Here is a 16,048-nt window from a genome sequence, read left to right as displayed (position 1 = left end):
GAATGGACCTCTCACGTATTAAGCTTGATCTTTCGCTGCACCCTCTCTGCAGCTGAAACACTATATTCTATATTCTGTTCTGTTACCATGGTGACTTGATTTGCATGGACAACACACAAAACAATGCTTTTCACTGCATCTCTGTACATGTGACAATGACAAATCAGATCAAATCAAACCAAACCAAATCGACAAGAGTAATAATGGCATACACTTGCATGATCATTTATACTGCAAAATTTGAGCTTTGATAGGGAAACCAGACTATGTGAAAACAAACACTGGTAAGAGGCTGATACTTTCAGCAACAAGTACAATAAAAAAGGGAGAACAACAAGGAAAATGACTTTTTTTTAAGAAAAAATTAAAGCAGAAAAGTGGAATCATGATGCTATCAGACCTCATACTTTTAAACTGCAAAACAAAATATGGATTTTCAAACCTGATGCACTCACCCTACTGGCAGCCCCTTCACGGTTGCCCCCTGTAGTCTGTGAATCCCAATTATCTGTGGAATGTTAACGTCACTCAGAAATATGAAGTATATTGGTTAGGATGGTGTCATTGCCGGAAACCTCACACCTAAAAAAAAATAACCTTTTTAGAAACATTCAGAAAATAATTTAAACATAAACTTACTAAAATTGTACACTGCATTGAGCGCTATTTTTGAATTCTAACCTGTTAGTGAATACCCAATCTATACAAATGATGCATTCAGAGCATAAAATAATAATTGGAACACAACACTTCATATAATTAGTCAAAAAGTACACCGTATACAGCAACCAGAAATGTTTATTTTTAAAATCCTGAATATTCCTCTGCAACATAATTTAAGCATAATGATAGGTTATTCTAAAAACATTGTCTGATTCAACTAATGAGGATGGGTTAAGAGTATTTGTCTAATCCCACTCCAGAGACCTAATCATGGTCAGATGTGCAACACTGACGAAGTGCCATCCCATCGTTTGGATGACATACTGAAAGGGCGAAATGGACCATAAAGATCCTATTGGCACCACATGAAGGACTGCAAAACTTTTCCCCAACATCTTGGTCAACCTTTAAACTTCAACCTGTGCCAGTGAAACAGATTATTGTATCATTCGAACATTGTTCTTCATGAGATTTTGCAGTGCTCATTCTGTTTACCATAGTGACTACACTTCACAATGACTTAAGTGGCTCAAAGTACTCTGGAATATCCAGAGGCTGCTGCAAGAATAGTATAGATGCCTGTATGCCATTGAGACAAAGAAACAGACATTGTTTTTTTAAATCTAAAAATATTTACTGTAATCACTTCAATCTATTTATGTGAAATATTCAAGTAGATCTTTTTTCGAACACAGCCTACTTTCATTAAACATGACAAGAGTACACAATGCTCAACTGCAAGCAGTTGAGAGCGTAAGTTCAACTTTCATGGGAGTTTCAAAAACCAAAACTGTTCACTGAAATGAATTAATATCAGGCTGTGTTATTACTTTTCCTTCTAGATGACAATATGAATCACTAAACCATTTGACAAGTTGACCACTGAAACAAAAAAAAAGAAAAAACTGCAGTCAAAGGAATCACAATCATAGGTTGATCAATTTGTCATGTATTCAACTCCCACCCACAGTACGTACAACATTCCTAATGCAGCAGCTACCAACTCCTCAATCTCATATAAATTCCTACTGAAATTTAAAGACAGATGGTTAATAGAAAAACTTAGAGATAGAAATTTAGAATAACTGATTGAGATCCTGTAGTTATTGCAGGATGCCACGAGCACATTTATTTACATCTGCAAGTTTAAGGATCCTTTTTGCTTTTGAAAAAGCTATTACTGAATGTTTGGAACAAGGTCACCATTGTTACCAAGCAATATTTTCAAATTCTTGTTTCTTCTTAGATCCCAATAGCCAAATAAAGCCAGACAAAATGTCCCTAAAAGGTCAACTCTGACACTTCAGCACAAGATCAACAGTCCACTGCAAACCTCCATGACAACAGTGCCTTGCCTTCACTTGATACCTTTCATCCCTATTAATGTTAAAAGCTTGTGCAAGGTTCAAAATCTCAAATGGAATGCTCTCCTTGGTTTCAAGGGAATTGGAACACAAAAGCGAAGAACTGATGTTTCAGCTCTCTTTAGTCGTAGGCACGCAGGAAATACTGGCCTTTGACTGTTTACTGTGTCAGTTTACCAGAATTAGAAGAGGATTTAAAGCTTTAAATTATGAGAATAATTTGCATAAACATAGTTTGCATTCTCTTGGGTTTTAAAAGTTGGGGAAAATCTAATGGAAATGCTTAAAATGATGAAAGGAATTTTATAAACTAAATCCAGAGAAACAAATTTCTCTGATTACAGGAGTCCAGTCCCAGGAGCTATTAATTTCAGGGGGAGATCAAGAAGCAAAATTTGCCAAACATTTGTGAAAATCTGGGCGTCTCTTTCCCCAAAAAGCTACGTTCATTGAAACTGTGAAGATGAAAATCTACAGTCATTATTAGGCAAGGACAATTAGGAAAATGAAACAAAGGCAAGTTCACATAGTTGAGGTACACATCTGCCACGATCCAAAATAATGACGGATGAGTCCACAGCAGCTGAATGGTCTCCACTTGTTTCTATACTCCACATGCCAACGGTGTGTTTCAACCTCCAGTCTATAAGTCAGCATTCTTTCTATAGATATCTATGTATCCCTATCAGCAGCTTTTTATACCACTTACATGATTACACCTGATCCTTTGGTAATGTAAATGTTACCTTCCAAGCAGTGTTTTTGATATCTTGCATCTATACTGATTTTTGACACTGTTCTACTAGGTCAACCTTCCTACCACAAAATCAAACTCTCCAATCCCAGTTCACCAAGGGTTTTTAAAATAGGAAATTTCCTTCTGAGTATAATCAGATTGTATCAACACAGTTATAGGACAACTAACATTTCCAGGAAATTTCATCTGAGGTGCTATTGTGTTTAACTTCACATTACAGCAAACATCAAATGCAACATAGACAAACAAATGAATTAAAACAACTCAATTAAATTTTTAAACAGAACTGCAGTCACCTTTCCGCCTCTGCTGCTTATTCTTGAGGAGGCAATCCTGCTAAATTATCTGAAGATTCAGAAACGGTAATCAAAAGTTATGGCAGATAGCTGTATCTTTTACTGCTGATATCTCAGTGTCTATAATGACTCATCACTCTACTAGAAAATGTGTATTATTTTCATGGTACATAATCTACAGGGGTTGGCATCTCAATTGGATGGATGGTTTGCAATGCACACAATGATGACAATAGCATGGATTCAATTCTTGCATTGGCTGAGGTTACTATGATGGACCTGCTTTCTTAACCTCACTGCTTACCTGAGATGTGGTGACCCTCAGGTTAAAGTCACCACTAATCATCTCTCTCTTATGACAGAGTAGCTCTATGGTCCTCTGGGACAGTGGCAACTTTGCCTTTATATATCCTTTACTGAACCCTTAAGAACATCTCCTTTCATTACCAATCCTCCTCCATATGAGACTTTCTTACTCCATCTTCCTATTTCCAAACCCTCCATGCTCTTTGTTGAGCAAAACTCCACTCACTCCAAATCAACAATGCACTTTCTTTAACTTCTCTTGCTCTCCTAATCTTCAACACAGTTTCGCCAAGTTGTTTCGCCACATTCATCTCAACATTTCTCTGTCCCCTCCAATCCCCTCGTTAAATATAATCCTTTTCTTAACATCTGTTTCTCTCCTTTACTTTGTTTAATTATCACTCCTCTCTCTCTTGAAGTTGAAGTCAGTAGCTTCCTGTATCTCCAATACACTGTGCCTTACTTCTAAAATCAATTCCTCCTAGTGCTCTCCTAAATTTCCACATTTGCATTTTGAGAAGGACACGCTAGCCTATCATTCTTAGGGGTGGCAACAACAAAGATAATTTTACAATATATGCATTAAACACATCATTTATGCAGGAATTCTTTTTTGAAACTACTTCAGCTTTCAAACATTGTTTTTTCTTCCATTTCAAGATGTGTTGCATAAAGATAATCAGCTAACAGTAGTTTCATAGCACATTGTGTGACTGATTAGGTTTGCCCCAATGGGGCAGATCTCAATGCTACGCCTCGCCAGCAGCTCCTCAGCCCATTCTTTCAGCATCCTAACATGGTAGGAGTTTATAGAGGCAACCACTCTCCTTGAAATTGCTTGGAGATGGCATAGTCAACCCTAAGCAATTTACTGGCTAGGAGGTGGCAGAATCAGAGAAGCCATGAACACTTTGTCCAGAGAAGAGCATTTCCAAGTTCGAGATGGACTTGTATGGCCTGGAGGAACATGGCACAACTAATCCAGACTACCAATGCTGGGAGACCATCATGTCTCCAGCCTGGTTGCTAAAGGGACAAAGGAATGCGTCAACCACACCCACAGGAACAACTGTTCCTCCGGAATTCTGCCACTGATTGGCGCAACCAAGCCTTGAAGCGTCAACAGGCCTGTAAGGAAGTTGATAAATGATGTCTCAAAGAATGTCATAGAGGAAAGTTGGTAAGAAAAGAAACATGAGCCACAAATTAAGTGATTAGGAGGGATGACCCAAACTTGGTTTGGAAAAATGAATCTGACAAGTTCTTTTATAGGAGTAGAGACAGATGGCAGGAAAGGGAGGTTAGGGAATAATACAGGTACATTGTAATAAACTACTTGGCTGCAAACTATCACAATGAGCATTATGCACCTCCAAAAAATAAAAACTGAAAGAACTATGGATGCTGTAAATTAGAAACAAAAAACAGAAGTTGCTGGAAAGGTGCAGCACGTCTGGCAGCATCTGTGAAGAAAAATCAAAGAACTGAGGAAGGGTCACCAGACCCAAAACGTTAACTTTGATTTCTCTTCACATATGCTGCCAAAGCTGCTGAGCTTTTCCAGCAATTCGTTTTAGCTGTTGGTTAAAGTATGTGTAATTGGGATGAACAATTCAACCTTTAAACAACTCCTTAACAGCACTACTTAACCATTAATTTAAGTTGTTTATATGTATTATAATTCATATATTTTGAACAATGTGTGCGCATTAAAGAGGTTAAACATTAAACCAGTATCCTGATAGCAATACACAGGCAGCTGGTAGATCTGGAAAAGAATACACAATAAATCAAAGAGCCTCTCGGTTTGAGCGCTCATTCTACATGAAATAATTCTGTGCTATTCTTGGGATCTCAATTCCTGTACATTCACACAGTGTATTTAGTTATCATAGAAAATTATTTGTTTTTTGCCCATTGTATAGTATACCCTGGTAGAAACATAAGAACACGCAAAAAAAAAAGCTCAATTTAGAAGGCACAACACAGTCATTCCCAATTTAAACTATCAGTATTCATCAAAGTAGAAAAACAAATTCAGGATATAATACTATTTTCAGTAAAGATGATGTGGCATGCTTTAAAAATACAACACTCAATGTTTATGCAATAAGCATCACAGAAAGACTATCTGAAACTGAAGGATTACAATAATTTACCTGCCCTGAGATTGTTCTTGTTTATGACCAAAATAAATACTTAAGTTATTAATAAAGCAAACTTTCTCTGTAGTGTATTATCCAAAGATAGACTGCAACAAATGAAAAGCAGTAGAGTATTTTGGGAACCTCAGAAACAAACCTGCCTTCTCTTCTAGCTTCTGTAGATAGTTAACTGTTGTAACCTTAGCAAATACAAAATCAACTCCCTACAGTAAACAAATCTCTTATTCAGCAGCTCAGGTTGCTTTTAATTCTGCCTGGGCAAGTCACCTACAGGTTTATACTTGTCTGACTGTGTGACTCGACTCTGGGCAAATTCATCTGCAGATGGCCACGGATGTCACCTTTCCTTTTCCCAATAACATCAAACGTAGTGCGGTAAAAAAGGACTGGTATAAATGGTACTTTGATTCAATATATGACAAACCTGTTGCTGCAAGATTAAGAGTATTCTTGAGCATTTTCCACATGGGCCATTGTCAGTAATATAAAGTCTGACCTTAAGGGATTTTGAGGTCTCAAATAGTGGTGCTGGAAAAGCACAGCAGGTCAGCATCCGAGAGCAGGAAAATCGACATTTCGGGCAAAAGCCCTTCATCAGGACTGAAGGCAGGGAGCCTCCAGGGTGGTTTGGCCTCTGTCGGTACCAAGAATATAAGGCTTAATTTACACTGTATTGCTGAATGTAAAAGGAGACAGAATTCTGGTTCTATTTTTGAGATGCCAGTAGAAAGAAACAATCATCAAAGTTGGATCTAATAGAGTCAAAGAGTGTGGTGCTGGAAAAGCACAGCAGATCAGGCAGCATCCGAGGAGCAAGAGATTTGACATTTTGGGCAGAAGCCCTTCAGCAGGAATAAGGCCTGTGGGCCAAGGGGGCTGAGAGATTAATGAGAGGTGGGGGGGGGAAAGGTAGCTGGGAATGCGATAGATAGAAGAGGGTGGGGGTGAAAGTGATAGGTCGGACAGGAGGGTAGAGCAGATGGGTGGGAATGAGGATGGTTAGGTTGGACCGTTCAAGAGGGCAGTGCCGAATTGGAGTTTGGGACTGGGATAAAGTGCCTGGGAAGGGAAATGGGGAAACTGGTAAAATTCACATTGATCCCGTGTGGTTGGAGGGTCCCTCGATGGAAGAAGAGGCGATTTTCCTCCAGGTATCGGGTGGTTTGGGTTTGGCAATGGAGATGGCCAAGAACCTGCATGTCCTTGGCGGAGTGGGAGGGGGGAAGTTAAAGTGTTCAGCTACAGGGTGGTGGGGTGGTTGCTGCAGGTACCCCAGAGATGTTCTCTGAAATGATCCACAAGTTGGCATCCTGCCTTTCCAACATAGAGGAGACCACATCGGATGCAACGGAAGCAGTAGATGGCGTGTGTGGAAGTACAGCAAATTTCTGTTGGATGTGGAAGGATACTTCAGGGCCTTGGACGGCCCCATGACATTACCTATGCCATGCATTCCGACACTTCTGTCCCCGTAATTGCCACTGCAACCACTTCCGCCCCCTCCGACGTTACTCCCACCCTGGCGGATCCCACAGGCACCACTACTGCCCCCCTCACCAGCAGGGTGAGTGTCACTTGTGTTGGTGACGTCACCGTCAATCACTCCAGTGACAGTCTCCACCTCACTCCTAGCCCAAGTCCTACACCAGGTCCTAGTCCCCAGGCCTGCCATGTTTTCATCATTCCCCCCCAGAGCTCCCCTTCACTGAGGATGAATGTTCAGCCTTCAACAAAGGTCTCACCTTCATTCCCCTATGCTCCTAGATCAAGAAATTTGACAAGCATTGTGACATTGAACACTTTTTCCGTCACCTCCGCACTTACGCTTTCCACGAGGACTCCTGCTTACCGTCTGAGGCCTCCTTCTCCCGCCTCCAATACACCCTATCCACCTGGTCACCCTGTGCTGGTCTGTTATCCATCCTCGATCTCTTCATTTCCAACTGCTGCTGGGACATTGACCGCCTCAACCAGTCCACACCCCTCACCCACTTCAACCACTCACCCTCGCAACGCACAACCCTCTACTCCAACCCCAACCTCACCATCAAATCTGTGGATGGGGGAGGAGGGGCGCAGTGGTAATTTGATGCACCAATATCTACACCGCTGAAGCCAAGCGCAAACTCGTGGACACTTCCTTCTATTGCGCCCTCGACCATGAATACATCTCCCATCACCAAACCATCATCTCCCAGACCACACACAACCTTATCACCTCAGAGGATCTCCCACCCACAGCCTCCAACCTCACATTCAGGAAGCTGCACCACTCGATTCTTCCTCCTACCCAAAATCTAGAAACCTGACTGTCCCAGTCAACCCACTGTCTCAGCCTGCTTGTGCCCCACCAAACTCACCTCTGCATACCTTGACACTGTCCTGTACCCTTCAGTCCAGGAACTTTCCACCTACGTTCGGGACACCATCCATGCCCTCCACCTTCTCCACGAGTTTCGTTTCCGCAGCCCCCAATGCCTTATCTTCACCATGGACATCCAGTTCCTAAACACATCTATCCGCTGTGAGGGTCTCCAAGCCCTTAGTTTCTTCCCCGAACGCCGAGCCAACCAGTATCCTCCACTGACACTCTCATTAGATTGGCTAAACTGGTCCTCACCCTCAACATCTTCTCCTTCCAATCCTCTCACTTCCTGCAGGCCAAATGGTTAGCCATGGGCTCCAGCCTGCCTCTTTGTCAGGTACGTGGAACAGTCCATCTTCCGCAGCTACCCTGGCATCATTCCCCATCTTTTCCTCTGCTTCATCGATGACTATATCGGCACCACCCCGAGCTCCCACGAGGAGGTTGAGCAGTTCATAAACTTCACCAACACCTTCTACCCCAATCTCAAGTTCACTTGAACCAGCTCAGTCACCTCCCTCCCCTTCATGGTCCTTACCATCTCCATTTCTGGCGACCGACTCAACACTGACACCCACTACAAACCCACAGACTCCCACATCTACCTGAACTACACCTCCTCCCACCCTGCCCCTTGTAAAAACGCTATCCCGTATTCCCAATTCCTCCGCCTCCGCAGCATCTACTCCCAAGAGGACCAATTCCACCACAGAACATCCCAGATGGCCTCCTTCTTCAGAGACTACAACTTCCTCTCCCACGTGGTCAACGATGCCCTTAAGAGCATCTCCTCCACTTCCCTCAACTCCACCCACAACACAGAACTTCCCTGGTCCTCACCTTTCACTCCACCAACCACCAGATACACTGCATCATCCTCCACCATTTCTGCCACTTACAAACAGACTCCACCACCAGAGATATATTTGCCTCCCCAACACTATCTGCATTTCGGAGAGAACATTCCCTCCGCGACTCCCTTGTCAGATCTACTACCCAACCGTTTTACCTGTCCACCTTCCTTCCCACCTATCCACTCCTCCCTTCCCTCTGACCTATCACCATTACCCTACCTCCATCTACCTATCGCATTCACAGCTACTTTCCCCCCAGTCCCACCCCCTCCCATTTATCTCAGCACCCCAGCCCACAAGCCTCATTCTTGCTGATGGGCTTATGCCCAAAACATCGACTCTCCTGCTCCTCGGATGCTGTCTGACCAGCTGTGCTTTTCCAGCACCACACTCTGACTCTGATCTCCAGCATCTGCAGTCCTCACTTTGTCCTCCCTAAAAGAGTCAGAATCATCCAGCACAGAAACAGATCCTTTGGTCCAACTCGTTTTTGCTGACTAAGTTTCCCAAACTAAACTAGTCCCATTTGCTTGCATTTGACCCACATCCCTCTAAACCTTTCCTATTCATGTGCCTGTCCAAACATCTTTTAAACTCTGTAATTGTACCTGCAACTACCACTCTCTCTGGCACTTAAAGGACCACCCTCACATTCCTTTTAAATCTCTCACCTTAAATCTGCCCCCACTAGTTTTGAACTCCCCCACCCCAGGGAAAAGACCTTTGTTATTCATCTTATCTACACACCTCATGATTTTATAAACCTCTATAAGGTCATCACTCAACTTTCTGCACTCCAATGAAAAAAGTCCTAGCCTCTCCTGATAACTCAAACCCTCAGTCTGGCAACATTCTGGTAAATTTCTTCTGAATTCTTTCCAATTTAATAATACTCTTTTATAGCAGAGCAATCAGAACTGTACATAGTATTCTAAAAGTGGCCTCACCAGCACCATGTACAACTGCAACATGTCCCAATTCCTATACTCAATGGTCTGACAAATGAAGGCATGTGTGCTAAGTGCCTTTATCACACTGATTCTCTTTCTGAAGACAGTGAAGAAAGAATATAGTCTAGCATATAAAGCCAGATTTTAGTGGTTTATTGAAAAGCTTCACAAAATATGATAGACAACTATGACATTGCTGCTCCTTTAACAAGGTTAGGTTGCCCTTGATTCTTTCTCAGAAGTATCATAACTGCATAGATTCCGGTGTGTCTGGTTTGGATGGGTTTTGAGGCCAATTTGACTATAGCTAAGATACTGTCTCAGGAGAAAGATGTTCAAGTTGAAAAAAATCACTTGTACAATGAAAAGGGAGTGGCTAGTTCTCCCAGCTCAGCTTTTGCCTAGTTTGTTTTAGTTTCAGCAATTTTTTGAGGCAGCTGGTCAAAGAAACAGTTCCACGATGATTCTCTCTCTCTCTCTCTGACATCTCTCCTGTAAGAACCTGTTTAATCTTTCCTTTTTTGCGAAGGGTGTGTTTATGGGGATGTTGCAAGTATCATTAAATTGTGATAGAATCGATTCGGTTTTTAAGCAGTTACGTTATATTGTATATTCTGTTCCCTTCTGATTGTGTTTTGTTTGGTAATCTTGCAAATATATTGTTTTGTTAAAAACTAAGTGATTGGGCCAGCTGCATCACTCCTGGAATATCCACTAAACACCTGCTTAAAACAACCAGCAAAGTTAGGGTCTGGGCTACTTTCTTGAAATGTTTTAAGGGGGTCTGGCCTGATCCATAACACAATTCTGTACAGCATATGCTCATGTCTGATTGAGAACAAAATCTCAACCCTTCCAGTACTATGAACACTGATCACTTTTAAAGCTGTTGCATACATTAGTCTTACGTTGTAATCCAAAATGAGAAGCACTCAAACTTTGGACTGCTGAAAGTATGTGGAATAAATGCATAGTTGCATAAATGCAACGTCCAGCCCAATGGAAGTTAGCCAAATTCAACTTGAATATTCATGTATCTCCCAGTATTATGCAATGAAAACATAATCCAATCGGTTTTAACAAGTGTAATTTTGTAATAGCAAGAGTAATTTCTGACCTAAACACCTCACTCAAGTATTAGAAACACCTGAAACTCTATTTGGATATCACTTCTTTCTATTACAAAAGAATAAAGGTCCTCAAATTCAATATGGAATGGTGTAACTTCTGCAGAGTTGTCAGTCATTCCATACAGTCAGAGATGTACAGCACAGAAACAGACCGTTTGGTTCAACTCATCCATGCTGACCAGATATCCCAACCTAATCTAGCCCCACTTGGCAGCACTCGACCCATATCCCTCCAAACCTTTCCCATTTATATACCCATCCAGATGCCTTTTAAATGTTGCAATTGTATCAGCCTCCACCACTTCCTCTGGCAGCTCATTCCATACATGTACCACCCTCTGCGTGAAAAGGTTTACCCTTAGGTCTCTTTTATATCTTTAAGCCTTTAGCTGGAAAATTGGATTAACACAGTCGGATCTTCGTTGATTGGTCCAAACACGATGGGATAAATGGTCTCTTTCTGTGGGGTAAACAACTATGACTCTATATCTGTGCTGGCTCTTTTACAAAGCAATTACACTTAATCCCACATCCTCATTAGTTTGCTGACAATCCTGCTATTTCTTCAATCCCTTGTTCAATTCCTTCAAAATTATTTGTAAAATCAGCTTCAAGTATGAAATCACTTATTCTTTGTGGTGTATAACAATGATTTTGACAAATGTAAAGGACATGATTAAAGAATTTGCAGATGCAACAAAAATGTATTGTTGTTTGGTAGTGAAAAAGAATTCTGTCAACTAAAGCATCAATGGATTGTTTAGGTAACCAGAAAAATTGCAACTGAATTTCAGTCTGGGATAAATGTGAGGTAATTATAAACTCCCTTTCAGCTTTTACCTTTGGAAGCATCAGATTGTAATCCTTCTCACGTAATTAAGCTGGGAATCTCAGATTTATAATTTTATAAAGCCTTTATTGCTGATATATGCTTTTGTTATCAAAGCTGCAGCTCCATAAACTCGAATGTATCCAAAATCTAGCTTCTTCTTACCAAGTCCCATTCAACCATCAATCTTTGCTGAATGAACTTTACTGGTATCTAGTCAAACAAAGCTTTCAACTTTAAATTCTTATACTCATCTTCAAATCTTTTCACAGTCTTGCCTTTTCCTATCATTCTTTATTCTAATAATATTGTAGAAGTATGTACCCTGCATGAACTGGTATAAAAAGACAGCTCACCATCACCTTCTCAAGGGCAATTAGGGATGGACAATAAATGTTGGTCTAGCCAAAGATATGCACATCCCTTTCAAAAATAAATGGTAGCAACCTCCTTTACAAATGTATCAGGTTATTGCAGGCAAAGAGCAAGAAGGGAAAAAGCAACAAAAGGTAAAGTTTGAGGTACAGTGAAAGACTGGAGGGATGAGAAACACAGTGGAATCATGACCAGCACCTATTATCCAAATTAAAAATCAAGAAGCATAAAAGATATAAAATCCCATTTGGATATTTTTAAACTTTAGAAATAAAGCTGTGCATACTTTCATAAAATTAGCCACAATCACACACTAAATGAGTAGGATTGTCCATCTCGTAAACTTTGTGTCACTGGTCATGGGTCTGTGGGTCCTTGCATGCTAATGAGTCTGATCCTTGAGCAGCATCTCTGACCAGACATTTGACTGGTGTTTGAGAGGTAGAATTGCTCCTTGGCCTTGAGATCACTGGAATTCCTTTCTCCATAATACATCTTGCCAAATGTTTTCATAATCCCACTTCACTTCTCTGATTTGCTTCCTCAATTCCTTTCTGAACCTTTGTGTTAGGCTAGATTCCCAATTACATTTTCTACCCAACATCTGTCATAAAACTTGCTGCTCTTCCTCCCTCAGCACTATGTTTACAATGAAACCTCTCCTCGCTCTGTGGCCTTTTTAAGAGTTGCTGATCATCACGTCTTGATGCTGTGCTTAAAATTAACCAATTTTGACCAAATGCAGTGACAGAATACTGACTCCACTATTTAGTACAAATATTTACCAAAGTGACTCAAACCTCTTCCAAATCTTGGTACGAACATACGAATTAGAAGTAGTCGACCATTTGGCCTCTCTCGTCAGCTGCACTATTCACCAAGATCATGGTTGGCCAGATTGTGTCCTCAACAGTACATTCCTACCTACCCTGATAACCATGCACTTCCTTGTTAGTCAAGAAGCTACCTACCTCCACCTGAAAAGGATTTAATAGTCCTGCTCCTATCACGCTGTCAAGGTGAGAAACTCACGAACATTGCAGGAAAAAGTCCACTTTATAATGGTTTTAAATGGAAGAGATCCATGGTTTTTTAAAAATCTGTGTCCCTTAGCTCTGGACTCTCCTGTAAAAGCTTTTCAGCATCCATCCTTTCATGTCTCCTGTGGATCTTATTTGTCTCAATAAGGTCACATCTTATACTTTAATACTACTTGACCAATTTCTGCACATGATTAGATTAGATTCAATTATTAGATTCCCTACAGTATGGAAATGGGCCCTTCGACCCAACAAGTCCACACCAACCCTCCGAAGAGCAACTCACCCTGACTAATGTAGCTAGCACTACGGGCAATTTAGCATGGCCAATTCACCTGACGTGCACATCTTTGGACTGTGGGAGGAAACCGGAGCACCCGGAGGAAACCCATGTAGACACGGGGAGAATGTGCAAACTCCACGCAGACAGGTGCCCAAGGCAGGAATTAAACCTGGGTCCCTGGCGCTGTGAGGCAGCAGTGCTAACTACTGAGCCACCGTGCCGCCCCCATCCCCATTCTCCATCCAAAGTATGAAGGCAATGAACTTTCTCCAAATTGCCTCTAACGCATTTAAATCCTTTCTTAAACAAGGATACAGAAGTCACACATGGTATTCCAGATGCGACCTCACCAACGTTCCACACAACTACAGCAAAGCATCCTTACATTTACATTCCGCTCTCCTTGCAAAACATGACTAAATTCCATTTGCCTTCTTAATTATTTGCTGTAAAACTAATCCAATGTGCATGCAAAGAATATCGATGTGGGACAGAATAACTTGTATTGAAGAAAAACAAGAAAGAAAAAAGTAGGTTTCAAGGCAAAAGGCCAAGGTAAAACGCCAAAGTATGGAAGCAAGTTAGCTGCCTACCTCATCCAATGCACAAATGATATGCATTATTGTATTAGAAGGCAGACTAGTGGGTGTAGGAAGCGTAGATTGAAAAGTATGAACAGAGATAGAAATCCTCATTATTCAACAAGCATATAGTTCCGTCGCCCAATGCAATTGCCATCAAATAAATGTTTCAAATATTTTATCATCAGGGTACATGCGTCTTTTGTCACGCATAGTATTTTCATTTCAGAATGATGATGCTTAATCATACAAAGTCATAGACATTGCAATGTCAAATAGGAAGTTGTATATCATTGAGAAGGAATTCATCTGGAGTAGTATGGGCAGCATTTTGCAAAAATGACCACGGGCCAAGCTTGATGTTTTCCAAGCTACACAGCTGAAAAGTAGTTACTAATATTCTGCACCTTCTGTGAAAAAAAGAAGCAATGACAATACCTTACTCAGTATGTGATTCTAGCCCTCCTAGGCTGACGAACTACAAAGCTGCTATGCAGTGCCTACAAACCTGATAAATTATAATGCCATTCAGCTGGAGTGACTGGCCCAGGCCAGACAATACATACAAGTGGATTTTATACTAAGTATCTGTTCTTTACTCAAATTGCAGGAGGTCAGCGTCTGCAAGCTGGCCCTCATGGTTAAATTTAATTGTCCAATTCCAACAGTAAATTTAATCCCAGCTGATGGTAACTAGGGAAAGTCAGATCTCCGAATGAAAACTGGTTTGATAGGTCATTTTTTCATGTTTATTAGTCAATCAACATGGTGATCAGTCACTGAGACATACTTACACAGGGCTTGTTATTTTCTTTATGACAGTTCTGAAGGGTCACTGGACTTGTAAGGTTAACTGATTTCTCTCAACAGATGCTGCCAGACCTGCTGAACTTTTTCAGCAATTTCTGTTTTGTTTCCGATTTCCAGCACCTGCACTTTTAGCTTTTTTATAAATTGCACACCTTTCATCACAAGTATCATACTTAATTTATGACAATACAACAGAAAGAGTGAATACTTTCTTATTCACTTTTAAATATGAACTGGTGCATTTGATTTTATAGTAATTATATATGTAGCCAGGAGTTAACTTGCAAGAAGTTACCACATTGATAAACAATTAGCTGATGCATCCACAATGCTGCTTATTTTGATCCAGCAAACTCTGTGCATTCATTATGAAATAGCATTTGTTTTAAGAATCATATAATATCAAACAAACCAAGTCTTCTTTCCTTTTGTATAAGATTCTTCCTATTTTGACAAGGAATGAAAAAGAGACATTTTTGTCAAGTGGTACATTCATTTCCTCAAACACCCCAAAGCATTTCACAACAAAATTAATTATCTTTACGCACAATCACCAGTTTACATATAGATAAGTGCAACAACATCTCTTAACAGTGGTGAGAAAAATGATAAATTAATTTGTTTTGGTGGTTTTGGATGGAGAATAACATTGCCCAAGACACTGGTGGTACTTAAAAGAATTGTCAAAAGATCTTTTCTAATTCACCTGGACATACAGTGCCTCAATTTAAGGACACACCTGAAAGAAGATAATACTGACATGGCATCAATGTTCTAAAAAATTCTAATTTTGTTGGTTTTTCAGAGGACACCCTTCTGCATCAAAGGCAAACAATGCTACTACATAGTTATCATGATTCGGAGATCATGATGAAGGAGCGTCGCTCCAAAAGCTAGTGTGCTTCCAATTATACCTGTTGGACTATAACCTGGTGTTGTGTGATTTTTAACTTACTACATAGTTAAGCTGCTAGTTAAACTGATACCTGCTGTTTATATAGTAAATGTGGAAAAAAAAGTCAAAATTGGTGAACCCTCTTTCTATATGTTCACATGCATACTCTGGCTGACCCCCAGCCCTCTCAGAGTCATAGAGATGTACAGCATGGATCAGACCCTTCAGCCCAACCCTACCATGCCGACCAGATATCCCAACCCAATCTAGTCCCACCTGCCAGCACCCGGTCCATATCCCTCCAAACCCTTCCTATTCATATACCCATCCAACTGCCTCTTAAATGTTACAATTGCACCAGCCTCCACCACATTCTCTGGCAGCT

At 40.9% G+C, this 16,048-nt stretch overlaps 1 protein-coding gene across 5 annotated transcripts in view; it reads right to left on the bottom strand.

Moving 5' to 3' along the window:
• LOC122551719 (speckle-type POZ protein-like A) overlaps positions 1-16,048 on the bottom strand; it is a 213,542-nt gene that overhangs the window by 95,041 nt on the left and 102,453 nt on the right. For 4 of the 5 annotated variants that reach the window (XM_043694074.1, XM_043694076.1, XM_043694078.1 and 1 more), the window contains one exon: positions 456-582. The gene's annotated coding sequence lies outside the window, so the exon portion shown is untranslated. Of the gene's footprint in view, positions 1-455; positions 583-14,396; positions 14,468-16,048 lie in introns of those variants that run through there. The other variant, XM_043694077.1, reaches the window with a different exon arrangement.

Source organism: Chiloscyllium plagiosum, chromosome 7 (assembly GCF_004010195.1).
Source record: "Chiloscyllium plagiosum isolate BGI_BamShark_2017 chromosome 7, ASM401019v2, whole genome shotgun sequence".
NCBI classification, from domain to species: Eukaryota; Metazoa; Chordata; class Chondrichthyes; order Orectolobiformes; family Hemiscylliidae; genus Chiloscyllium; species Chiloscyllium plagiosum.
The sequence above is the reverse complement of the archived record's forward strand: the minus strand, read 5'-3'. Positions and strand labels throughout refer to the sequence as shown.